Source organism: Ips typographus, unplaced genomic scaffold (assembly GCF_016097725.1).
Source record: "Ips typographus isolate SLU unplaced genomic scaffold, UJ_Ityp_2.0 IpsContig179, whole genome shotgun sequence".
Taxonomy (NCBI): domain Eukaryota; kingdom Metazoa; phylum Arthropoda; class Insecta; order Coleoptera; family Curculionidae; genus Ips; species Ips typographus.
The window spans coordinates 1-25,879 of NW_028098551.1; the positions used below are offsets into that span (position 1 = coordinate 1).

At 41.0% G+C, this 25,879-nt stretch overlaps 1 protein-coding gene and 1 pseudogene across 3 annotated transcripts in view; one reads left to right on the top strand and one right to left on the bottom strand.

Annotated features, from left to right (window-relative positions):
• Positions 1-1,345: 1,345 nt before the first annotated feature.
• Positions 1,346-3,811, bottom strand: LOC145739445 (uncharacterized; annotated as a pseudogene). The gene is made up of 3 exons (XR_014181040.1): positions 3,637-3,811; positions 3,361-3,582; positions 1,346-1,681 (listed from the first exon to the last, which is right to left on the bottom strand). The product of XR_014181040.1 is annotated as an uncharacterized LOC145739445 (transcript).
• Positions 3,812-9,320: 5,509 nt separating this feature from the next.
• Positions 9,321-25,879, top strand: part of LOC145739444 (uncharacterized) — a 55,458-nt gene continuing 38,899 nt past the window's right edge. Inside the window, exon 1 of one of the 2 annotated variants that reach the window (XM_081994862.1) lies at positions 9,321-9,865. The gene's annotated coding sequence lies outside the window, so the exon portion shown is untranslated. The remainder of the gene's footprint in view (positions 9,866-25,879) is intronic. The other variant, XM_081994861.1, reaches the window with a different exon arrangement.

Sequence of the window (25,879 nt, forward strand, 5' to 3'; positions counted from 1 at the left end):
GGTTTCTAGATTCTTCCAGAAGCTTCTATTAGTTTGTAGAAGTTTTCTGGAAGCTTCTAGACGGTGGTGAAGATTTCTAGACGTTCTGTAAGCTTTTGAACGTTTCTAGAAGTTTCTGGAAGCTTCTAGAGAGTTTTAATAACTTCTCGACTTTTTGACGCATTTTTGAAGGTTTCCTAGATTCTCTCTAGCAAGCTTTTAGAACGTTTCTAGAAGCTTCGTGGAAGCTTCTAGATGGCTTTTTTGTGTAAGTACTTTCTAGAAGGGTTTTAAGCAATTTTGGAGATGTTTACATTCTTCTAGAAGCTTTTAGAAGCTTCTAGTTAGTTTTGAAAGTTTTTTTGATTGTTGCTGAAGCGTTGGAGGTTTCTAGACTTGTTCCTAGAAGCTTTTTGGAACATTCTAGAGTTTCTGGCAACTTTTTTAGATGTTTTGAAGCTGTTCAATTGTTCTGGACGCTTTCGAGCCGTTTCTAGAATGTTTCCGGAAGACTTCTAGAGACTGTCAAAACTTATACATTGTTCTCAAACCTTTTTGAGGTTTCTAGTTTCTTCTAGAAGCTTTTGAGCGTTTCTAGAAGTTTCTGGAAGCTTCTAGAGAGTGTGGAAGACTTCTAGACGGTTTTGAAGCATTTTGGAGAAGTCTAAATTCTTCTAGAAGCTTTAGGGGTTTCTAGAAGGTTCTAGAAGCTCCTAGACAGTGGTGAAGACTTCTAAATTGTTTTGAAAGCTTTTTAAAGGTTTCTAGATTCTTCTAGAAGCTTTTGGAAGCTTCTAGAGAGTGTTAAACACTTCTAGATTGTTCTGAAGCATTTTGAAGTTTCTAGATTCTTCTAGAAGCTTTTAGCAGTTTCTAGAAGTTTCTGGAAGCTTCCAGACGGTGGTGAAGACTTCTAGATTGTTCTGAAGGCTTTTAAAGGTTTCTAGATTCTTCTAGAAGCTTTTAGCAGTTTCTAGAAGTTTCTGGAAGCTTCCAGACGGTGGTGAAGACTTCTAGATTGTTCTGAAGGCTTTTTAAAGGTTTCTAGATTCTTCTAGAAGCTTTTGGAAGCTTCTAGAGAGTGTTAAACACTTCTAGATGGTTCTGTAAGCATTTTGAAGGTTTCTAGATTCTTCTAGAAGCTTTTAGGAGTTTCTAGAAGTTTCTGGAAGCTTCCAGACAGTGGTGAAGACTTCTAGATTGTTCTGAAGGCTTTTAAAGGTTTCTAGATTCTTCTAGAAGCTTTTGGAAGCTTCTAGAAGTTTCTAGAAACAGTTTGACAGCTTCTCTGCCACACCCTGTAGTTCCTAAAACCGGACGTTTGTCGGGAAAAGTGTCCAGGGTGAACTCTGGTCAGTTTTCCTCGTAGAATCTTCTGGTGCCCTCAAAACTTACCAGTTTGAGGTCGTTTGAGGTGTTTCGGCTGCGCCGGCTCCTTCACTCCCTCCACCTTCAGCAGTTTTGGAAACATCACTTTCGGTCGTTTCCTGGGCATGTTGGTGGGCTTGGGTTCGAACGGTTTCTGCGCCAAATAGTTCCGTTTCCAAGCCAGTTTCCGAATGATTTTGAAATGATCCCTCAAAGGCCTCCCCGCCCTCTCTCCCAGGCAATTTTCGATGGCGTCCCGAGCATTGCATCACGCCCATTTTGAAATTTTCCGGTTTCTGACGTTTCGGTAAGGTCCTGGTGTTCCGCACCAAACCTGAAAACACCCGTCCAAATCACTAATTCCTACCACCCACCGTTTCCGAGATATCGAGGAAAGTTTGGATGGAGTGCGTCAAACTCCACCAAGTCCTCCAAGCCACATTTTCGACCACAACTCCCAGCGCAGAAGAGTGAGGAGGTTGAAATTTGGTCACGTGACTTTACGGGCCACTAGGCAACTTTACCAGGTTAGGCAATTTTCCCTCCAACGCACCGTTTCTGAGATATGGAGGAGAGTTTATCTGCCAACCTGTGTGACCCTCCACCTAGTATGTAAGTCACATTTTCAACCACAACTCTTAGCGCAGAAGAGCGAGAGGGTTTAAATTAGTCACGTGACTCTACAGGTCACTAGGCAACTTTTACCAAGTTAGGCAATTTTTCCGTACAACGCACCGTTTTTTGAGTATCGAGACCAAAAATGCTTCAACCTCCTCACGGTGATATAAGCAGTGGCACAGGCACGTTTCGCGCTAAAACTCCCCAATTTTTTGTGTTTTTGACACTTGACAGCCTTGACAGTGACAGTTCTGACTGGAAAATTGACTTTCCTCAACTGTCAAAAATCCAAAATGGCCGCTATAACCGATCTACGCGAATCGTTCGATTTGGTACATACATTCTTCCAGTTTGACACAAAAAGCGGTCAAATTTTGATTTTTGACAGATGACAGTTGACGTTGACAGTTATCAAAATTAACAATTCTGACAGTTTGACAGTAAAAAAGACCGATTTGACAGCCCAAACTAACTAAGCAGTCGTAGAGAACATTTCGGATTGAAATTCCCTGATTTTGGTACATTTTGACGTTTGACAGCTTTCGCACTGACATTTCTGACAGAAAAATTGACAGTTGAGACATTTGGACAGTTGACGTTTTGACAACCTTGACATTTCCGACCTGTCAAAAATCAAAATGGCCGCCCTAACCGATCACACCATTCATTTACACGATTCAACGCTTTGCTGCTGCAGTTTGACACGTTAAATGACTAATTTTGACATTTGACAGGTGACAATTGTCAAAATTGAAACTTCTGACAGTTGACAGGAAAAATGCGAGGTTAAACAGCCCCAAACTGACGTGTTTGGTACAAAAAAAAATCGCTCAAACTGCTCGTCGGCTAAAAACGATTTGTCAGCACCAGAACGAGGAGTCACATTTTCGACCCTAACTCCCTTAACAGTAAAGTGAGGAGGTTCAAATTTGGTCACGTGACTGTACAGGCCAGTAGGCAACTTTTACCAAGTTAGGCAATTTTCGCTCCAACCTACCGTTTATGAGATATGGAGGAGAGTTTATAGGCCAACCTGTGTGACCCTCCACCCTAGTATGTAAGTCACATTTTCAACCACAACTCCCAGCGCAAAAGAGCGAGAGAGTTGAAATTTGGTCACGTGACTCTACAGGCCACTAGGCACCTTTTACCAAGTTAGGCAATTTTCCCTCCACCCTACCGTTCTGAGATATTGAGGAGAGTTTACCTGCCAACCTGTGTGACACTCCACCTGGACTTCAAGTCACATTTCAACCACAACTCCCAGCTCAGAAGAGCGAGAGAGTTGAAATTTGGTCACGTGACTCTAAAGGCCACTAGGCAACTATCACCAAGTGAGGCAACGCCCTCACCATCAAGGCTTGCTAGAAAATGAGGCTGTTTCTGTACACTGACCTTCCTCAAACTCGCTACAAAGGTAAATGTTCAAAGCCTTGTCAGCCAACACCACCAAATCGTCCGGATCAAGGCTCAAGGCTCTGTTCACGTCCTCCAAGGCTCCCTCGTACTGGATCAGCTTGGATCTAGCCCTGGCTCGACCAATCAAGGCTCTTTGTCCTCCGGAGTGTTTTTGATGCCTCATCGAACCATTTCAACGAATTTTCGTACTGTTCCAACCTAAATCGCCATTTTTTTTGGGATGCGCAAGCCTTCAAACCGAGTTCAACCTACCTGGAAATGTAGCAGCCGATCTCGCGGTGCAGCGTTTGGTAGCCGTACAGCTCCTGTTTGGCGAATGGGTTGAAGGGAGCCTTGGCCGGAGGCATTTTGCTGCTGACAACTGTCAAATTGTTGATTGACCGGTTATGACAGTTGCGTCAGGTGATTGCACGGACCAGTAGGCAACTTTTACCAGGTTAGGTAATTTTCGCTCCGACCTACCGTTTCTGAGATATCCAGGTGAGTGTACATGGTCACCTTTCTGGCACTCCACCAAGTCCTCCAAGTCACATTTTCAGCCCAAAACTCCCCTCACAGAACAGTGAGGAGGTTGAAATTTGGTCACCTGACTGTACAGCCCACTAGGCAACTTTTACCAAGTTAGGCAATTTTTCCTCCGCCTCACCGTTTCTGAGATATTGACGAGAGTTATCTGCTAACCGCTGCAACACTTCTCCAAGACACATTTCAACCAGAACTCCCCTCACAGAACAGTGAGGAGGTTGAAATTTGGTCACGTGACTGTACAGGCCACTAGGCAACTTTCACCAAGTTAGGCAATTTTTTCTCCGTCTCACCGTGTCTGAGATATTGACGAGAGTTTATCTGCTAACCGCTGCAACACTCCTCCAAGACACATTTTCAACCAGAACTCCCCTCACAGACCAGTGAGGAGGTTCAAATTTGGTCACGTGACTCTATGAGTCACTAGGCAACTTTTACCAAGTTAGGTAATTTTCTCTCAGTCTCACCGTTTCTGAGATATTGAGGAGAGTTTATCTGCCAACCTCCTTAACCCTCCTCCAAGACAGATTTTCAACCAGAACTCCCCTCACAGAACAGTGAGGAGGTTGAAATTTGGTCACGTGACTCTACAAGCCACTAGGCAACTTTTTACCAAGTTAGGCAATTTTCCCTCCAACGCACCATTTCTGAGATATTGAGGAGAGTTTATCTGCCAACCTCGTTAACTCTCCTCCAAGACACATTTTCAACCAGAACTCCCCCTCACAGAAGAGTGAGGAGGTTGAAATTTGGTCACCGTGACTTAACAGGCCACTAGGCAACTTTTACCAGGTTAGGCAATTTTCGCTCCGACCAACCGTTTCTGAGATATTGAGGAGAGTGTACATGGTAACCCTTTCTAGCACTCCACCAAGTCCTCCAAGTCACATTTTCAACCAAAACTCCCCTCACAGAACAGTGAGGAGGTTGAAATTTGGTCACGTGACTGTACAGGCCACTAGGCAACTTTCACCAAGTTAGGCAATTTTTTCTCCGTCTCACCGTTTCTGAGATATTGAGGAAAGTTTATCTGCTAACCTCTGCAACACTCTCCAAGACACATTTTCAACCAGAACTCCCTTAACAGTAAAGTGAGGAGATTGAAATTTGGTCACGTGACTGTACAGCCCACTATGCAACTTTTACCAAGTTAGGCAATTTTCGCTCCGACCTACCGTTTCTGAGATATTGAGGAGAGTGTACATGGTAACCTTACTAGCACTCCACCAAGCCCTCCAAGTCACATTATCAATCAGAACTCCCTTAAGAGTAAAGTGAGGAGGTTGAAATTTGGTCACGTGACTGTACAGGCCACTAGGCAACTTTTACCAGGTTAGGCAATTTTCCCTCCAACGCACCGTTTTTGAGATACCGAGCCCAGCAATGCGTTAAGCGCTTCACGGTGCTACAAGCACTACTCACATGCAGTAGTACACGCACAGACTCATTTTGCGCTAAAACTCCCCCGTTTTTCGTGACATTTTGACGTTTGACAGACTTGACGCTGACATTTCTGACCGGAAAATTGACATTTCGGAACTGTCAAAATCAAAATGGCCGCCTGAAGCGGTTACACTAATCCATTCAATTGTTTCAATGTTTTGCTGCTACACCCATCCAGTTTGACAGACAAAATGGGCAATTTTGACTTTTGACAAGTGACAGTTGACGTTGACAGGTGTCAAAAGTGACAGTTCTGACAGTTTGACGTTAAAAATGACGATTTTGACAGCCTAAAACTAACAAAGCGTGGCACAGAACAATTTGAAGTGAAATTCCCCGATTTAGTTCGATTTTGACGTTTGACAGATGACAGTTGACGTTGACAGGTGTCAAAATTGACAATTCTGACAGTTTGACGGTAAAAAATGACCGTTTTGACAGCCCAAACTAACTGAGCAGTCGCTCAGAACATTTCGGAGAGAAATTTCCTGATTTTGTTAGATTTTGACGTTTGACAGCTTTGACACTGACATTTCTGACAGAAAAATTGACATTTGAGAACTGTCAAAAATCAGCTTTGACATTTCTGACAGGAAAATTGACATTTCCAAACTGTCAAAAATCAAAATGGCCGCTTTAAGCGGTTACACTAATCATTCAATTAATTTCTGCTACATTCATCCAGTTTGACACACAAAATGAGCAATTTTGACATTTGACAGGTGACAGTTGTCAAATCTAAAAATTCTGACAGTTTGACATTAGAAATGACAGTTTTGACAGCCCAAACTGACCGATTTGGTGTGGAAAAACTTTCAAAATGCTCGTCAACTAAAAACGATTTGGAAACTCCAGAACGAGGGATCACATTTTCGACCATAACTCCTAGAGGAGGAAAGATAGAATTTTGAAATTTGGTCACGTGACTCTACACCCCACTAGGCAACTTTTATTAAGTTAGGCAATTTTCCATACAACCAACCGTTTTTGAGTTATTGACCCGAACGTTACACGATGACTTACATGCCCTGTAGCGGAGCTACAGTAACGTATTTTCGCCCATAACTCACGAACGAGGTAAGATAGAATGGTGAAATTTTTACCACACTCAGTACAGACCGAAAGGGAGTTCCACAAGAAAAATCATCAAAATCGACGAAGTATAACCGAAGTTATTTGCATTAGTTTGGCTCCCTTTGCCTGCACAACAAGATTACCATAAATTAAGCGGAAACAAGGCAACGTTGGCCTCGAACGGCCCTGATTGAGCCCTAGAGAGATTCAGAGGGTCCCTTAACAATTCGAATTAAAACCGGCAACACGATCCAATCATATACAGGGTGAACGTGCCGGAAAGGGGTGAAACGACCCCCTCGTGTGCCATCCCTTTTATCGTTGTTAATTCAGCTTCCGCACGCGATTATCATCGTTTTCTGCTGCGCAGAATGGATGGTCAGCTAAAATACGATAATTTGCGTAGTTTTGGCTACATTTGGTAAAAAAATCCACCCTGTAGCTCTCACACAACCCAAGTTATGACCTGTCAAACTAGACAGTGTTTTGTTGGTTTTGACTTAGTGTCACTTTGACGTTTCTCCCTCTGGCGCTGTCACTACAAATTTTTCCGGACAAGCTGTACAGGGTGGTCAAAATAAAGCATTCTTTTGGCTACATTTTGGTAAAAAAATCCACCCTGTAGCTCACATACAACCAAAGTTATGACCTGTCAAAGTGAAGTGAGCACTTTTTGTCCCTCTTTGATGTTCACCCTGTATGTCCCTAAGTTTAGTTAGTGTAACTGCTTCAGGCGGCCATTTTGGTTTTTGACAGTTGTTCAAATGTCAATTTTCCTGTCAGAAATGTCAGCGCAAAGCTGTCAAACGTCAAAATCTAACAAAATCAGGACATTTCAATCCGAAATGTTCTGTACGATTGCTTAGTAAGTTTGGGCTGTCAAAACGGTCATTTTTACCGTCAAACTGTCAGAATTGTCAAATTTGACAACTGTCATTGTCAACTGTCACCTGTCAAACGTCAAAATTGACCATTTTGTCTGTCAAACTGGAGGAATGATGTGGCAAAGCATTGAATCAATTGAACGATCAGTGTAACCTGCTTCAGGCGGCCATTTTGGTTTTTGACAGTTCGGAAATGTCAATTTTTTCTGTCAGAAATGTCAGTGTCTTTTGACAGTTCTCAAATGTCAATTTTCCTGTCAGAAATGACAGCGTCAAAAGCTGTCAAACGTCAAAATGTAACAAAATTAGGAAATTTCTCTCCGAAATGTTCTGTACGTGTGTTTAGTTAGTTTGGGCTGTCAAAACGGTCATTTTTCCTGTCAAACTGTCAGAATTGTCAATTTTGACACCTGTCAACGTCAACTGTCATCTGTCAAACGTCAAAATCGAACAAAATCAGGAAATTTCACTTTAAATTGTTCTGTGCCACTGCTTCGTTAGTTTAGGCTGTCAAAATCGTCATTTTTAACGTCAAACTGTCAGAATTGTCAATTTTGACACCTGTCAACGTCGACTGTCATCTGTCAAAAGTCAAAATTGCCCCTTTTTGACAGTGTCAAAGCTGTCAAACGTCAAAATGTAACAAAATCAGGAAATTTCTCTCCGAAATGTTCTGTACGCGTGTTTAGTTAGTTTGGGCTGTCAAAACGGTCATTTTTACTGTCAAACTGTCAGAATTGTCAATTTTGACACCTGTCAACGTCAAATGTCGTCTGTCAAACGTCAAAATCGAATAAAATCAGGGAATTTTACTTCAAATTGTTCTGTGCCACTGCTTTGTTAGTTTATGCTGTCAAAATCGTCATTTTTACTGTCAAACTGTCAGAATTGTCAATTTTGACATCTGTCAACGTCGACTGTCATCTGTCAAAAGTCAAAATTGCCCATTTTGACAGTGTCAAAGCTGTCAAACGTCAAAATGTAATAAAATCAGAAAATTTCTCTCCGAAATGTTCTGTACGTGTGTTTAGTTAGTTTGGGCTCTCAAAACGGTCATTTTTCCTGTCAAACTGTCAGAATTGTCAATTTTGACATCTGTCAACGTCCACTGTCACCTGTCAAACGTCAAAATCGAACTAAATCAGGAAATTTCACTTTGAATTGTTCTGTGCCACTGCTTTGTTAGTTTAGGCTGTCAAAATCGTCATTTTACTGTCAAACTGTCAGAATTGTCAATTTTGACAACTGTCAACGTCGACTGTCATCTGTCAAAAGTCAAAATTGCCCATTTTGACAGTGTCAAAGCTGTCAAACGTCAAAATGTAACAAAATCAGGAAATTTCCCTCCGCAATGTTCTGTACGCGTGTTTAGTTAGTTTGGGCTGTCAAAACGGTCATTTTTCCTGTCAAACTGTCAGAATTGTCAATTTTGACACCTGTCAACGTCAACTGTCACCTGTCAAACGTCAAAATCGAACAAAATCAGGGAATTTCACTTCAAATTGTTCTGTGCCACTGGTTTGTTGGTTTAGGCTGTCAAAATCGTCATTTTGAACGTCAAACTGTCAGAATTATCAATTTTGACATCTGTCAACGTCGACTGTCATCTGTCAAAAGTCAAAATTGCCCATTTTGACAGTGTCAAAACTGTCAAACGTCAAAATGTAACAAAATCAGGAAATTTCCCTCCGCCGTTATGAGCGAAAACGTGACTGTAGCTCCACTAAGTGGTTTTTCAGCTAAAATGAGTGAAATTTTAAAAATTTCCAACTCCTGCCCTGTAATAGACAAGCGAATGAAATTTTTACGGGAGCTAGCAGGATGCTTCCAGAACGTGCCAAAAAAATTTCATTCAATATTTTGAAAAACAGGGCCGTAATCGCAAAAATTCCGAGAGCACGTCTGGTAGTTTGCTTGGTTGGTTTCAATCGCCTGTAACTCGGTTATTTGAAGGTTTATCTAAAAAATTATTTAAATTGATTTGACAGGTAATGAACTGGGCTGTCACGTGACGTTGACTGGAGTGGTTTAAGTTGAGGCGTTTGGCCGCTAGGGGGCGTCAAAGTTACCGGTTGCCCGGACTGTCTTCTGGGCCCTTGGGGCGTTGGTTCACACTTGGGCCGGTACGGCCCTGTTTCCCGAGGGATTTCAGTGAAATTTTTACCAAATATTCGCAAAGGTTGGAGGAAGTTACGGTAAAAATTTCAGCTTCCTAACCCAACTAGTTTGGGAGGAATTAATTTTCAAAAAAAAAAAATAAAATTTTTTTAGAGTGAATCAACAGTTTCGGTGGGTAAACGACGCCATCATCAGCCGCCCGAAGGAAAGTAAACAGAAGAGTGCGCCCCCAGCTGGTGCGCAACGTTGCGGCATCGAGCGGGCCACGAACGCTAAGGCCCCGTACACACTGATCAGTATTGGCGGGCCGTAAGTTGAGTGTGAACGGTGCTTTAGTGAAAAACCACGTGATCGGGCCGTAAACTGTCACTTACCACCCGCAGGATTAACGGGAACAAGGCGGTAAGTCAGCTGTTTCTGCCCTGGCGATTTTTTAGGTTAGTTTCTTAATTTTTAAACCGTTTTTTTGGTGTCAATTTTCCAATTTTAGCGGCCAAAATAAAACTTTTAGAGGATTACTCACTTTGACAGCGATTTTCTTCCAGACTGTACCCGATTTTTAGTGTTTTTTCATGTCATTAGATAGGAAATTTAGTGAGGATTCCAAAAATGTGCTTAAAAACGCGATTCGGGCACTCTAAGTGGGTTTACAAACGATTTTGTAGCAGACTGTTCTTTAAATTGTCATTTTTGCACTTCAAACTTTGACAGCGATTTTCTCCCAGGACTGTACTAGATTTTTTAGTGTTTTTTCTGGTTATTGGATAGGAAATTTAATGAGGATTCCAAAAATGTGCTTAAAAATGCGATTCGGGCACTTTAAGTGGGTTTTACGGACGATTTTATCCCAGGACTGTTCTTTAAATTGTCATTTTTTGCACTTCAAACTTTGACATCGCATTTTCTCCCAGACTGTACTCGATTTTTTAGTGTTTTTTTCTGGTTATTGGATAGGAAATTTAGTGGGGATTCCAAAAATGTGCTTAAAAATGCGATTCGGGCACTCTAAGTGGGTTTTACGCACGATTTATCCCAGACTGTCCTTTAAATGTCATTTTTGCACTTCAAACTTTGACAGCGATTTTCTCCCAGACTGTACTGGATTTTTTTAGTTGTTTTTCCGGTTATTGGATAGGAAATTTAATGAGGATTCCAAAAATGTGCTTAAAAACTCGATTCGGGCACTCTAAGTGGGTTTTGCGGTCGATTTTATCCCAGACTGTCCTTTAAATTGTCATTTTTGCTCTTCAAACTTAAAAACCTTGCATGACCTTGAAAATCAAAAAAAAAAAAATAAATCACGTGACCTTTGAACACCGTCATCTGTCAGTCAATGACGTTTCGATTACGATCTGTCAATGTCCAGTGGAAATTTCATTCAAATCGGTGCAATACCAAGGCTGTGATGGGCAAAAATGTATCTTGGTGTCTTTGACTGACTTTGGCGCCCTCTAGCGGCCTTACCGGTCAACCTACCGTGGTCGTTCAAACGTCATTTAACAGCCCTGACTGTCCCCTACAAATTCCTTTATAACGCATTTTTCGTGAAATTGAGAAATAACGGAGTTATTGACGATTTTGCGTCCTGAACTTATGGTCCTTCGAACCGGGTGATTTGTTTTTTTTAATTTTCCTAGCCAAATTATTGGTTTTACGGCCAAAACTCACAGAAAGTAAAAGGTGCGTCTAGTCTTGCTCTACCTAACCTGATAATTTCAAGTCGATATCTCTCACCGTTTTGCAGATATTGTTTGGAGCAACTTTGGCGCCCTCTAGCGGCCTTACCGGTCACCTACCGCGGTCGCTCCAACGTCATTTAACAGCCCTGACTGTTCCCTACAAATTTCCTTATTACAAGTTTTTAGTAAAAGTTTGAAATAACGGAGTTATTTAAGATTTGTGTCACCGCGTCCTAGACTTATGGTCCTTCGAGCCGGATTTTTGGTGCACCCACGGGTTTTTGCCCTGTAACTCCTTAAGGAGGCCCTTAAGGGCCAAAACCCTTTAATACAATCTTGTAGAGAATTAAATTTCCTACAACTTCCGTTATTTACACTTTTTTTGTATCTCCTTAAATAACGGAGCTACGCTCCGTCAAAATGAAGTGTGTCTTAAAAAAACCACTTTGGTGCACCGAGTCACTTTTTGCCGTGTAACTCTTTAAGAAGGCCCTTAAGGGCAAAAACCCCTTAAAACAATCTTGTAGAGAATTAAATTTCCTACAACTTCCTTTATATACACTTTTTTTGTATCTCCTCAAATAACGGAGTTGCTCTGCGTCAAAATGGAGTTAGTTTTTGGGTGTCAAAATCGCAAAATTTTCCAATTTTTAACCTCAAAAATGGATTCCCCGACCCCGATTTAGTCGAAAACGACCTACAACTCGGTAAAATACCCAAAAATTAGTCCAAAACATGATAAATGTTGAGGCAACATGATAAATTAATGTTACTCAAGTAAATTTCGGTTTAAATGCACTGAAACTGGTTTAAACACGATTTCTACCAATTCCTACATGATTCAAGTGTTTTACTGGGGTTTTGTAATGTTTCAACATGATAAATGTTGCCTTTCAACCGGATAAATTATCATGTTTACTTAGAAAAACAGGTTTGGTTGCGCCCACGGGTTTTTGCCCTGTAACTCCTTAAGGAGACCCTTAAGGGCCAAAACCCCTTAATACAATCTTGTAGAGAATTAAATTTCCTACAACTTCCTTTATTTACGCTTTTTTTGTATCTCCTTAAATAACGGAGCTGCGCTCCGTCAAAATGGAGTTAGTTGAGAAAAAGCAGTTTTGAGACACTTTTAAGGAATTTCCTCTACCTGAGTTGGTTTAATGGGATATTTAATGGTTTCAATTGCGAAATTTACTACAAAAAAGCCGTTTTGTTATGAATGGTAGTGGATAGCGAAAACCCTAAATCACCCCCTCACCTCCCTTGGAAAGGGACCAAAAAATCTACCTGCGATCTTGGGAACCAAATTTCAGGGTTTACATTTGTTTGGGGGCAATTTTGATACAGGGCGGCCAAAAGAGGACACTTTGGGCTACAAAACGGTAAAAAATGCATCCCTGTAACTCTAGAAATAACCGAGTTATGGGTGATCAAAGTGGATCAAGTTTTCCGACACTTAACGCAGTGACTCTCGTTTGGTTTTTGGTTGGTTTTTCGGTAAAACGGACTGTACCGTTGAATTCCCCGTCCCCGAATTAGTCGAAAATGACCCGTCACTTAGTTGTTTACGTCAAATTTCAGATTTGCCGCAAGGGTGACCCTACGGCAAAACCCTACGGCAAATTAGACGACCCCTACGGCAAAATTGCGGCAAAATGCAAACTTTCTGATAAAAGCACGAGTGAGGGATGGTTTTCTACTAAATCGAGGACGGGGAATTCAATGGTGCAGTCCGTTTTAGCGTATCTGCTACGCAAGTCTAGTTTTCGTCCAGTTTTCCGGCCTGGGTAAGAGATAGCGCCAATCTGACAGCGTGAATGAATTCCCCGACCCCAAATTAGTCCGAAAACGAGTGGTCACTCAATATAGTTAGTTTAATAGCGTAAAAATGACCCCTACGGCAAATTAGAGGACCCCTACGGCAAAATTGCGGCAAAATGCAAACTTTCTGATATAATCTCGAGTGAGGGATGGTTTTTTACTAAATCGGCGACGGGGAATTCAATGGTCTTGTCCGTTTTTGCTTATCTGCTACGCAAGTCTAGTTTTTGTCCAGTTTTCCGGCCTGGGTAAGAGATAACGCCAATCTGACAGCGTGAATGAATTCCCCGACCCCAAATTAGTCGAAAACGATGTGGTCACTCAATATAGTTAGTTTGACTGCGTGAAAATGACCCTACGGCAAATTAGAGAACCCCTACGGCAAAATTGCGGCAAAATGCAAACTTTCTGATAAACGCACGAGTGAGGGGTGGTTTTTTACTAAATCGGGGACGGGGAATTCAATGGTGAAGTCCATTTTCACGTATCTCCTAAAAAAATACGATTAAACCCAGATTTCTCGGCGTTGTGAACGAGATAGCGGAAAACCGAAAACGGGAATGAATTCCCCGTCCCCAATTAGTCAAAATGATTCAAAAAAACACTTTAAAACAATTTGCAAATTACCCAAAATGTATTAGTTAATGTCACTCAGATGCAGGTTGAAACCGATTAAATACTTCCGGCAACATGGCGGCAAATTATGGCCAATTACCTGTAGTGTTCAATGGGAAATTTGTTTTGTATGGTGGAAGGTGTAAACTGATCTGAAAAGTTGAAAAAAAATCACTTATTTTTACAGTTTTTGGTGGTTGAGAGTGTGATTTGTTCTTTTTTCTAAAGTAAGTGGTGTCCTGGAACGGCAAAATCGTCATAACTCACAGTCTAAACGACCTGAATCGTTGATTTTTGGTGGAGTGGTAGTTCAGACTGTGAGGAAAGTGCAGAAAAAAAATCAGCTCGATCCGACTTAGTACAGGGCCGTAGAAGCCCTGGAAACGTGAGAGAAACTGATAAACTCAAAAAACACTGTCCTGGAACGGCAAATTGACATAACTCACAGTCTAAACCACCTAAAACGTTGATTTTTGGTGGAGTGGTAGCTCAGACTGTGAGGAACGTGCAGAAAAAAAAATCAGCTTGATCCGACTTAGCACAGGGCCATAGCAGCCCTGGAAATTTGAAAAAAAAAACTGATAAACTCAAAAAAACACTGTCCTGGAACGGCAAAATTGTCATAACTCACAGTCTAAACCACCTAAATTGTTGATTTTTGGTGGAGCGGTAGCTCAGACTGTGAGGAATGTTCAGAAAAAAATCAGGTTGATCCCACTTAGTACAGGGGCCGTAACAACCCTGGAAACTTGAGAGAAACTGATAACTCAAAAAACACTGTCCGCGAACGGCAAAAACGTCAATACTTACGTCTAAACCACGTAGAAGGTTGATTTTGGTCTCAAGGTAGCTTAGACTGTACAGTATGTTTGGTAAAAAATCAAGTCTGTAGGACTAAGGCAGGGCCGTATCAGCCCTGGAAACGTAGAGAAACTGATAAACCCAAAAAACACTGTTCGCGAACGGCAAAAACGTCATAACTCACATTCTAAACCACGTAGAAGGTTGATTTTTGGTGTCAAAGTAGCTTAGACTGTACAGTGTGTTTGGTAAAAAAAATCAAGTCTCTAGGACTTAAGGCAGGGCCGTAGAAAAACAAAAACTAAACTGGAACCAAGCAGGCTAATTACAAAACCAAAAGGCCTCCGAATCGTCCTGACCTTGTTCCAATTAATAAAGTCGGGAAGCAATTAGTCCTACGCATATCCCGATTCGGTGCACTCGACTAAAAAAAACACCGAAAAAAATGCATTTTTCCCATCAAACTAACCTGATTGGTTAGTCCGGGCGCATAACCCAAAAAAAAAACGATCAAAAAGTCGGTAAAAACGTGCGATTCACCCGAAATCGTTTAGAAAACAATAAAAGACCTGTTTACACTGAAAAAAACAGATTTCTAACGGTAATTATTCGTTCAGGCAAAGCGGCAACACTCTGTATACCACCGGAAGCACGTTTCATTTGATTTGCATTGAAACGAGACGAATTTCAATCGAAATAACCGTTTCACAGCACAAATTTGGCTGCAAAAGCGTTTAGAATGTAAAGAGCATACGATACAGGGTGTACATACAAAAAATCAACTTTCTACGACGTTTAGAATGTGAGTTATGGCGTTTTTGCCGTTCCGGGACAGTGTTTTTTGGGTTTATCAGTTTTTCTCAACTTTCCAGGCCTGATACGGCCCTGCCTTAAGTCCTAGAGACTTGATTTTTTTACCAAACATACTGTACAGTCTAAGCTACCTTGAGACCAAAAATCAACCTTCTACGTGGTTTAGAATGTGAGTTATGACGTTTTTGCCGTTCCAGGACAGTGTTTTTTGGGTTTATCAGTTTTTCTCAATTTTCCAGGCCTGATACGGCCCTGTCTTAAGTCCTAGAGACTTGATTTTTTTACCAAACACTCTGCACAATCTAAGCTACGTTGACACCAAAAATCAACCTTCTAAGGCGTTTAGAACGTGAGTTATGACGATTTTGCCGTTCCAGGACAGTGTTTTTGAGTTTATCTGGACAAAAACTAGACTTTCGTAGCAGATACGCAAAAATGGACTGCACCATTGAATTCCCCGTCCCCGATTTAGTAAAAAACCATCCCTCACTCGTGCCTTTATCAGAAAGTTTGCATTTTGCCGCAATTTTGCCGTAGGGGTCCTCCAATTTGCCGTAGGGTCATTTTCACGTTGTCAAACTAACTATATCGAGTGACCACTCGTTTTCGACTAATTTGGGGTCGGGGAATTCATTCCCGCTGTCAGATTGGCGCTATCTCTTACCCAGGCCGGAAAACTGGACAAAAACTGGACTTGCGTAGCAGATACGCAAAAACAGATTTCACCATTGAATTCCCCGTCCCCGATTTAGTAAAAAAACCACCCCTCACTCGAGCTTTTATTGGAAAATTTGCAATTTGCCGCAATTTTGCCGTAGGGGTCCTCTAATTTGCCGTAGGGTCATTTTCACGCTGTCAAACTAAATATATTGAGTGACCACTCGTTTTCGACTAATTTGGGGTCAGGGAATTCATTCCCCGCTGTCAGATTGGCGCTATCTCTTACCCAGGCCGGAAAACTGGGAAAAAACTAGACTTGCGTAACAGATACGCTAAAACGGACAAGACCATTGAATTCCCCGTCCCCGATTTAGTAAAAAAACCACCCCTCACTCGTGTCTGTATCAGAAAGTTTGCATTTTGCCGCAATTTTGCCGTAAGGGTCCTCCAATTTGCCGTAGGGTCATTTTCACGCTATCAAACTAACTATATCGAGTGACCACTCGTTTTCGACTAATTTGGGGTCAGGGAATTCATTTCCGCTGTCAGATTGGCGCTATCTCTTACCCAGGCCGGAAAACTGGGAAAAAAACTAGACTTGCGTAGCAGATACGCTAAAACGGACCAGACCATTAAATTCCCCGTCCCCGATTTAATAAAAAACCACTCCTTACTCGTGTTTGTATCAGAAAGTTTGCAATTTGCCGCAATTTTGCCGTAGGGGTCCTCCAATTTGCCGTAGGGTCATTTTCACGCTATCAAACTAACTATATCGAGTGACCACTCGTTTTCGACTAATTTGGGGTCGGGAATTCATTCCCACTATCAGATTGGCGTTATCTCTAACCCAGGCCGGAAAACTGGGGAAAAACTAGACTTGCGTAGCAGATACGCAAAAATAGACTGCACCATTGAATTCCGCGTCCCCGATTTAGTAAAAAACCATCCCTCACTCGTGCGTTTATCAGAAAGTTTGCATTTTGCCGCAATTTTGCCGTAGGGGTCCTCTAATTTGCCGTAGGGTTTCTGCCGTAGGGTCACCCTTGCGGCAAATCTGAAATTTGACGTAAACAACTAAGTGACGGGTCATTTTCGGCTAATTCGGGGACGGGGAATTCAACGGTACAGTCCGTTTTACCGAAAAACCAACCAAAAACCAAACGAGAGTCACTGCGTAAGTGTCGGAAAACTTGATCCACTTTGATCGCCCATAACTCGGTTATTTCTAGAGTTACAGGGTTGCATTTTTTACCGTTTTGTAGTCCAAAGTGTCCTCTTTTGACCGCTCTGTATCAAAATTGCCCCCAAACAAATGTAACCCCTGAAATTTGGTACCCAAAGATCGCAGGTAGATTTTTTGGCACCTTTTTCAAGGGAGGTGAGGGGGTGATTTAGGGTTTTCGCTATCCACTACCATTCATAATAAACGGCTTTTTTGTAGTAAATTGCACAATTGAAACCATTAAATATCCTTTTAAACCAACTCAGGTAGAGGAAATTCCTTAAAAGTGTCACAAAACTGATTTTTCTCAACTAACTCCATTTTGACGGAGCACAGCTCCGTTATTTAAGGAGATACAAAAAAAGTGTATATAAAGGAAGTTGTAGAAAATTTAATTCTCTACAAGATTGTATTAAGGGACTTTTGCTTTTAAGGGTCTCCTTAAGGAGTTACAGGGCAAAAAGTGACTGGGTGCACCAAAGTGGTTTTTTAAGACAAACTCCATTTTGACGGAGCGTAGCTCCGTTATTTAAGGAGATACAAAAAAAGCGTAAATAAAGGAAGTTGTAGGAAATTTAATTCTCTACAAGATTGTTTTAAGGGGTTTTGGCCCTTAAGGGCCTCCTTAAGGAGTTACAGGGCAAAAACCCGTGGGTGCACCAAACCTGTTTTTCTAAGTAAACATGATAATTTATCCGGTTGAAAGGCAACATTTATCATGTTGCCACAACATTTATCATGTTTTGGACTAATTTTTGGTATTTTAACGAGTTGTAGGTCATTTTCGACTAAATCGGGGTCGGGGAATCCATTTTTGAGGTTAAAATTGGAAAATTTTGCGATTTTGACACCCAAAAACTAACTCTATTTTGACGGAGCGCAGCTCCGTTATTTGAGGAGTTACAAAAAATCGTAAATAAAGGAAGTTATAGGAAATTTAATTCTCTACAAAATTGTGTTAAGGGACTTTTGCTTTTAAGGGTCTCCTTAAGGAGTTACAGGGCAAGAAGTGACTGGGTGCACCAAAGTGGTTTTTTAAGACCAACTTCATTTTGACGGAGCGTAGCTCCGTTATTTAAAAAGATACAAAAAAGTGTAAATAAAGGAAGTTGTAGGAAATTTAATTATCTACAGGATTGTATTAAGGGGTTTTGGCCCTTAAGGGTCTCCTTAAAGAGTTACAGGGCAAAAACCCGTGGGTACAGCAAACCTGTTTTTCTAAGTAAACATGATAATTTATCCGGTTGAAAGGCAACATTTATCATGTTGAAACATTGCAAAACCCCAGTAAAACACTTGAATCATGTAGGAATTGGTAGAAATCGTGTTTAAACCAGTTTCAGTGCATTTAAACCGAAATTTACTTGAGTAAACATTAATTTATCATGTTGCCACAACATTTATCATGTTTTGGACTAATTTTTGGTGTTTTACCGAGTTGTAGGTCGTTTTCGACTAAATCGGGGTCGGGGAATCCATTTTTGAGGTTAAAAATTGAAAAAAGTAACTTTTTTACAACTTTTTTTTTTTTTTTTGGTTTTTCCTTGAATATCTCGGAAACGGTAAAAGAAATTAAAGAACCGAGTTAACTAGAGACCTGATTTTTTTACCAAATATACCGTACAGTCTAAGCTAACTTGACACCAAAAATCAACTTTCTCCAACGTTTAGACTGTGAGTTATGACGTTTTTGCCGTTCCAGGACAGTGTTTTTGAGTTTATCAATTTTTTTCAACTTTCCAGGGCTGCTACGGCCCTGAACTAAGTCGGATTGATCTGATTTTTTTTCTGCACATTCCTCACAGTATGAGCTACCACTCCAGCAAAAATCAACAATTTAGGTCGTTTAGACTGTGAGTTATGACGTTTTTGCCGTTCCAGGACAGTGTTTTTTGAGTTTATCAGTTTCTCTCAACTTTCCAGGGCTGCTACGGCCCTGTACTAAGTCGGATCGAGCTGATTTTTTTTTCTGCACTGTCCTCACAGTCTGAGCTACCACTCCAGCAAAAATCAACAATTTAGGTCGTTTAGACTGTGAGTTATGACGTTTTTGCCGTTCCAGGACAGTGTTTTTTGAGTTTATCAGTTTTTCTCAACTTTCCAGGGCTGCTACGGCCCTGTACTAAGTCGGATCAAGCTGATTTTTTTTCTGCACATTCCTCACAGTCTGAGCTACCACTCCAGCAAAAATCAACATTTTAGGTCGTTTAGACTGTGAGTTATGACGATTTTGCCGTTCCAGGACAGTGTTTTTTGAGTTTATCAGTTTCTCTCAACTTTCCAGGGCTGCTACGGCCCTGTACTAAGTCGGATCGAGCTGATTTTTTTTGTGCACATTCCTCACAGTCTAAGCTACCACTCCAGCAAAAATCAACATTTTAGGTCGTTTAGACTGTGAGTTATGACGATTTTGCCGTTCCAGGACAGTGTTTTTTGAGTTTATCAGTTTCTCTCAACTTTCCAGGGCTGCTACGGCCCTGTACTAAGTCGGATCGAGCTGATTTTTTTTCTGCACCTTCCTCACAGTCTGAGCTACCACTCCACCAAAAATCAACAATTTAGGTCGTTTAGACTGTGAGTTATGACGATTTTGCCGTTCCAGGACAGTGTTTTTTAAGTTTATCAGTTTTCTCAACTTTCCAGGGCTGCTACGGCCCTGTACTAAGTCGGATCGAGCTGATTTTTTTTCTGCACCTTCCTCACAGTCTAAGCTACCACTCCAGCAAAAATCAATAATTTAGGTCGTTTAGACTGTGAGTTATGACGTTTTTGCCGTTCCAGGACAGTGTTTTTTGAGTTTATCAGTTTCTCTCAACTTTCCAGGGCTGCTACGGCCCTGTACTAAGTCGGATCGAGCTGATTTTTTTTTGTGCACATTCCTCACAGTCTAAGCTACCACTCCAGCAAAAATCAACATTTTAGGTCGTTTAGACTGTGAGTTATGACGATTTTGCCGTTCCAGGACAGTGTTTTTTGAGTTTATCAGTTTCTCTCAACTTTCCAGGGCTGCTACGGCCCTGTACTAAGTCGGATCGAGCTGATTTTTTTTCTGCACATTCCTCACAGTCTGAGCTACCACTCCACCAAAAATCAACAATTTTGGTGGTTTAGACTGTGAGTTATGACGTTTTTGCCGTTCCAGGACAGTGTTTTTTGAGTTTATCAGTTTCTCTCAACTTTCCAGGGCTGCTACGGCCCTGTACTAAGTCGGATCGAGCTGATTTTTTTTCTGCACATTCCTCACAGTCTGAGCTACCACTCCACCAAAAATCAACAATTTTGGTTGTTTAGACTGTGAGTTATGACGATTTTGCCGTTCCAGGACAGTGTTTTTTGAGTTTATCACTTTTTCTCAACTTTCCAGGGCTGCTACGGCCCTGTACTAAGTCGGATCGAGCTGATTTTTTTTCTACACATTCCTCACAGTCTAAGCTACCACTCCAGCAAAAATCAACGTTTCAGGTCGTTTAGACTGTGAGTTATGACGATTTTGCCGTTCCAGGACAGTGTTTTTTGAGTTTATCAGTTTCTCTCAACTTTCCAGGGCTGTTACGGCCCTGTACTAAGTCGGATCGAGCTGATTTTTTTTATGCACATTCCTCACAGTATGAGCTACCACTCCAGCAAAAATCAACAATTTAGGTCGTTTAGACTGTGAGTTATGACGATTTTGCCGTTCCAGGACAGTGTTTTTTAAGTTTATCAGTTTTTCTCAACTTTCCAGGGCTGCTACGGCCCTGTACTAAGTACGATCAAGCTGATTTTTTTTCTGCACCTTCCTCACAGTCTAAGCTACCACTCCAGCAAAAATCAACGTTTCAGGTCGTTTAGACTGTGAGTTATGACGTTTTTGCCGTTCCAGGACAGTGTTTTTTGAGTTTATCAGTTTCCCTCAACTTTCCAGGGCTGCTACGGCCCTGTACTAAGTCGGATCGGCCTGATTTTTTTTCTGCACATTCCTCACAGTCTAAGCTACCACTCCAGCAAAAATCAACATTTTAGGTCGTTTAGGACTGTGAGTTATGACGATTTTGCCGTTCCAGGACAGTGTTTTTTGAGTTTATCAGTTTCTCTCAACTTTCCAGGGCTGCTACGGCCCTGTACTAAGTCGGATCGGCCTGATTTTTTTTCTGCACATTCCTCACAGTCTGAGCTACCACTCCAGCAAAAATCAACATTTTAGGTAGTTTAGACTGTGAGTTATGACGTTTTTGCCGTTCCAGGACAGTGTTTTTTGAGTTTATCAGTTTCTCTCAACTTTCCAGGGCTGCTACGGCCCTGTACTAAGTCGGATCGGCCTGATTTTTTTTCTGCACATTCCTCACAGTCTGAGCTACCACTCCAGCAAAAATCAACATTTTAGGTCGTTTAGACTGTGAGTTATGACGATTTTGCCGTTCCAGGACAGTGTTTTTTGAGTTTATCAGTTTCTCTCAACTTTCCAGGGCTGCTACGGCCCTGTACTAAGTCGGATCAAGCTGATTTTTTTTCTGCACAATCCTCACAGTCTGAGCTACCACTCCAGCAAAAATCAACGTTTCAGGTCGTTTAGATTGTGAGTTATGACGTTTTTGCCGTTCCAGGACAGTGTTTTTTGAGTTTATCAGTTTCTGTCAACTTTCCAGGGCTACTACGGCCCTGTACTAAGTCGGATCAAGCTGATTTTTTTTCTGCACCTTCCTCACAGTCTAAGCTACCACTCCAGCAAAAATCAACATTTTAGGTCGTTTAGACTGTGAGTTATGACGATTTTGCCGTTCCAGGACAGTGTTTTTTAAGTTTATCAGTTTCTCTCAACTTTCCAGGGCTGCTACGGCCCTGTACTAAGTCGGATCAAGCTGATTTTTTTTCTGCACATTCCTCACAGTATGAGCTACCACTTCAGCAAAAATCAACATTTTAGGTCGTTTAGACTGTGAGTTATGACGATTTTGCCGTTCCAGGACAGTGTTTTTTAAGTTTATCAGTTTCTCTCAACTTTCCAGGGCTGCTACGGCCCTGTACTAAGTCGGATCGAGCTGATTTTTTTTCTGCACCTTCCTCACAGTCTAAGCTACCACTCCAGCAAAAATCAACATTTTAGGTCGTTTAGACTGTGAGTTATGACGATTTTGCCGTTCCAGGACAGTGTTTTTTGAGTTTATCAGTTTTTTTAAACTTTCCAGGGCTGCTACGGCCCTGTACTAAGTCGGATCGAGCTGATTTTTTTTCTGCACCTTCCTCACAGTCTAAGCTACCACTCCAGCAAAAATCAACGTTCCAGGTTGTTTAGACTGTGAGTTATGACGATTTTGCCGTTCCAGGACAGTGTTTTTTGAGTTTATCAGTTTCTCTCAACTTTCCAGGGCTGCTACGGCCCTGTACTAAGTCGGATCGGCCTGATTTTTTTTCTGCACATTCCTCACAGTCTAAGCTACCACTCCAGCAAAAATCAACATTTTAGGTCGTTTAGACTGTGAGTTATGACGATTTTGCCGTTCCAGGACACCACTTACTTTAGGAAATCGGGCAAATTTCCCTGTCAACCTGTAAAAACTGCGTTAAAAAGCGTTTTTTTTCAGCTTTTCAGTGAATTTACGACAAATTTAGTCTACGAGCAATCAAATCCAAATATTCCCACGCCGTATCCCAGTTTGTTTACGTTGGAAGCCATTTAACACAAACAATGGAATTCAACCGTTTCTAGTAAATTTAATAATTTTTTTTTTGGAGCAAATGTCAGGTGGGCTTACTTCCTAAAGCCTGCCCTGCGTCCAGAAAAAATTTCACTAAAATATCTGCAAAAACAGGGCCGTAACGAGGGAAAAACCAAATTGGTGGACTGAAACTGAAGTTTTGAGGAAAGTGAAGTTTTGAAAATTATTTTCTCAAAAACTACTCACCTTAGAAACGTGATTTTTTTCTAGTAGCAAGCCTTAGGCCTGCCCTGCCTACAAAAAAAATTTCACTAAAATATCTGGAAAAACAGGGCCGTAATGACTAGAAATCCAAGTTGGTGTTTCCAGAACTCAAAAACAAAAGTTCAGTCATCTTTTGATCGTACATAACTCACTTATTTGACACTTTTAGGATTTTCCTGTCATTTGACAGTTTATAGACAACACACCGGGCTACAAGTTTATTTATGTGACATTTTGCCGTAACTGTCAAAATAACCGAGTTACGAGCTGTCAAAGTGACGGAAAGTTAATTTTTGACACAAATTAGTGCGTTGAAGGCTTTGACGTGGAATAACTCACTTATTTGACACTTTTACGATTTTCCTGTCATTTGACAGTTTATAGAAGACACTCCGGGCTACAAATTTAGTAAAGTGACATTTTGTCGTAACTGTCAAAATAACAGAGTTACGGGCTGTCAAAATGACTGAAAGTTAATTTTTGACACAAATTAGTGCGTTGAAGGCTTTGACGTGGAATAACTCACTTATTTGACACTTTTACGATTTTCCTGTCATTTGACAGTTTATAGAGGACTTTCCGGGCTACAAATTTAGTGAAGTGACATTTTGTCGTAACTGTCAAAATAACCGAGTTACGGGCTGTCAAAATGACCGAAAGTGAATTTTTTACACAAATTCGTGCTTTAAGGGCTTTGACGTGGAATAACTCGCTTATTTGACACTTTAAGGATTTTCCTGTCATGTGACAGTTTATAGAGGACTTTCCGGGCTACAAATTTAGTGAAGTGACATTTTGTCGTAACTGTCAAAATAACCGAGTTACGGGCTGTCAAAATGACCGGAAAGTTAATTTTTGACACAAATTAGTGCGTTGAAGGCTTTAACGTGGAATAACTCGCTTATTTGACACTTTTACGATTTTTTCTGTCATTTGACAGTTTATAGAGGATAGTCCGGGCTACAAATTTAGTTATATGACACTTTGCCGTAACTGTCAAAATAACCGAGTTACGGGCTGTCAAAATGACGAAATGAGTGCGTTGCAGGATTTGACGTGGAATAACTCACTTATTTGACACTTTCAGGATTTTCCTGTTATATGACATTTTATAGAGGACAGTCCGTGCTACAAATTTAGTAAAGTGACACTTTGTCGTAACTGTCAAAATAACCGAGTTACGGGCTGTCAAAGTGACTGAAAGCTAATTTTTGACACAAATTAGTGCGTTGAAGGCTTTGATGTGGAATAACTCACTTATTTGACACTTTTACGATTTTCCTGTCATTTGACAATTTATAGAGGACACACCGGGCTACAAATTTAGTGAAGTGACATTTTGCCGTAACTGTCAAAATAACCGAGTTACAGGGTGTCAAAGTGACTGAAAGCTCATTTTTGACACAAATTTGTGCTTTAAGGGCTTTGACGTGGAATAACTCACTTATTTGACACTTTTACGATTTTCCTGTCATTTGACAGTTTATAGAGGACAGTCCGGGCTACAAATTTAGTAAAGTGACACTTTGTCGTAACTGTCAAAATAACCGAGTTACGGGCTGTCAAATTGACGAAAAGTGAATTTTTGACACAAATTAGTGCTTTAAAGGCTTTGACGTGGAATAACTCACTTATTTGACACTTTTAGGATTTTCCTGTTATTTGACAGTTTATAGAGAACACTCTGGGCTACAAATTTAGTTATGTGTCATTTTGCCGTAACTGTCAAAATAACCGAGTTACGGGCTGTCAAAATGACGAAAAGTGAATTTTTGACACAAATTAGTGCTTTGAAGGCTTTGACGTGGAATAACTCGCTTATTTGACACTTTTACGATTTTTTCTGTCATTTGACAGTTTATAGAGGACAGTCCGGGCTACAAATTTAGTTATTTGACATTTTACCGTAACTGTCAAAATAACCGAGTTAGGGGCGGTCAAAAAGTAACAAGTAAGTTTGCAACGCTCTAAACACGTTTCACCCTGTAACTCCCTTGTTTGACCTCGAAAATGTTCGAAAAAATTCCCCTAAATACTACAGGGTGTACCGAGTAACCGACCCAAAAACGAAGCAAATCCGCTACAAACCCTTTTCAGGAGAATTTTTTCAAAACGTCGGTGCAGATGGGCGAAAAAACCCATTTTGACCATTCCGTTTGCGCTGGCCCCACTGTGTCCCACATAACCTTACAAATCGGTGAATTTAGGGTTTCTAGGGTCGCAGAAATCGAATCTGGGCATCAAAACCACTCAGGCAGATGTTTTCACACCCTTATCCAATATTCACCCTCCCCTCACCCCCTTTGAGGGGGGGTGATGGTTTTTTAGGCCATTTTGGGGCCATTTTGATGGTTTTTTTCTGGTTTTTTCACTGTTTCTGGTTGTTTTCAGGCTGTTTTGTGTATTTTACTAAGAAACACGAAGAAACATCTGCTCTTTCGGTTATTAAAATTTGTTTTTTTAACGTTTATGGTATGGGCCAGATGTGGGGGGAATTATTATGATTTTACCGCTTCAATTCGACCGAAATGGTCTGTTTTGTGTCGTTTTTCGGTGTTTTCTGGCTTATTTACCCTGAAAACACTCAAATTACCCAAAAAATCACTTGGAAAATTTCAAAAAATCAATATTTTCCCTCCCATTGATTTTCCTGAGGAAAATCATTAATGGGGAAGGAATTATTGATTTTCCTGGGCAATTTAAGGGACAAAACTGCCTTTCCAGTGAATCGATACTACTTTCCCTTCCTGGGGAAAGGGAGGGAGTTGAAAGTTTCCCCCAAAGAGGGCGCTGTGCACTAAAAATTGGTTGGCTGGAAGGAAGGGGAAAAAAGGGTGGTTTTCAACCCCTTACACTAAGTTGTACAAGAAAAATTTTTGGAGAGCTTACAGGGTGGTCAAAAGAGCACTTTCTAGGCTACAAATTGGTAAAAAAAACCAC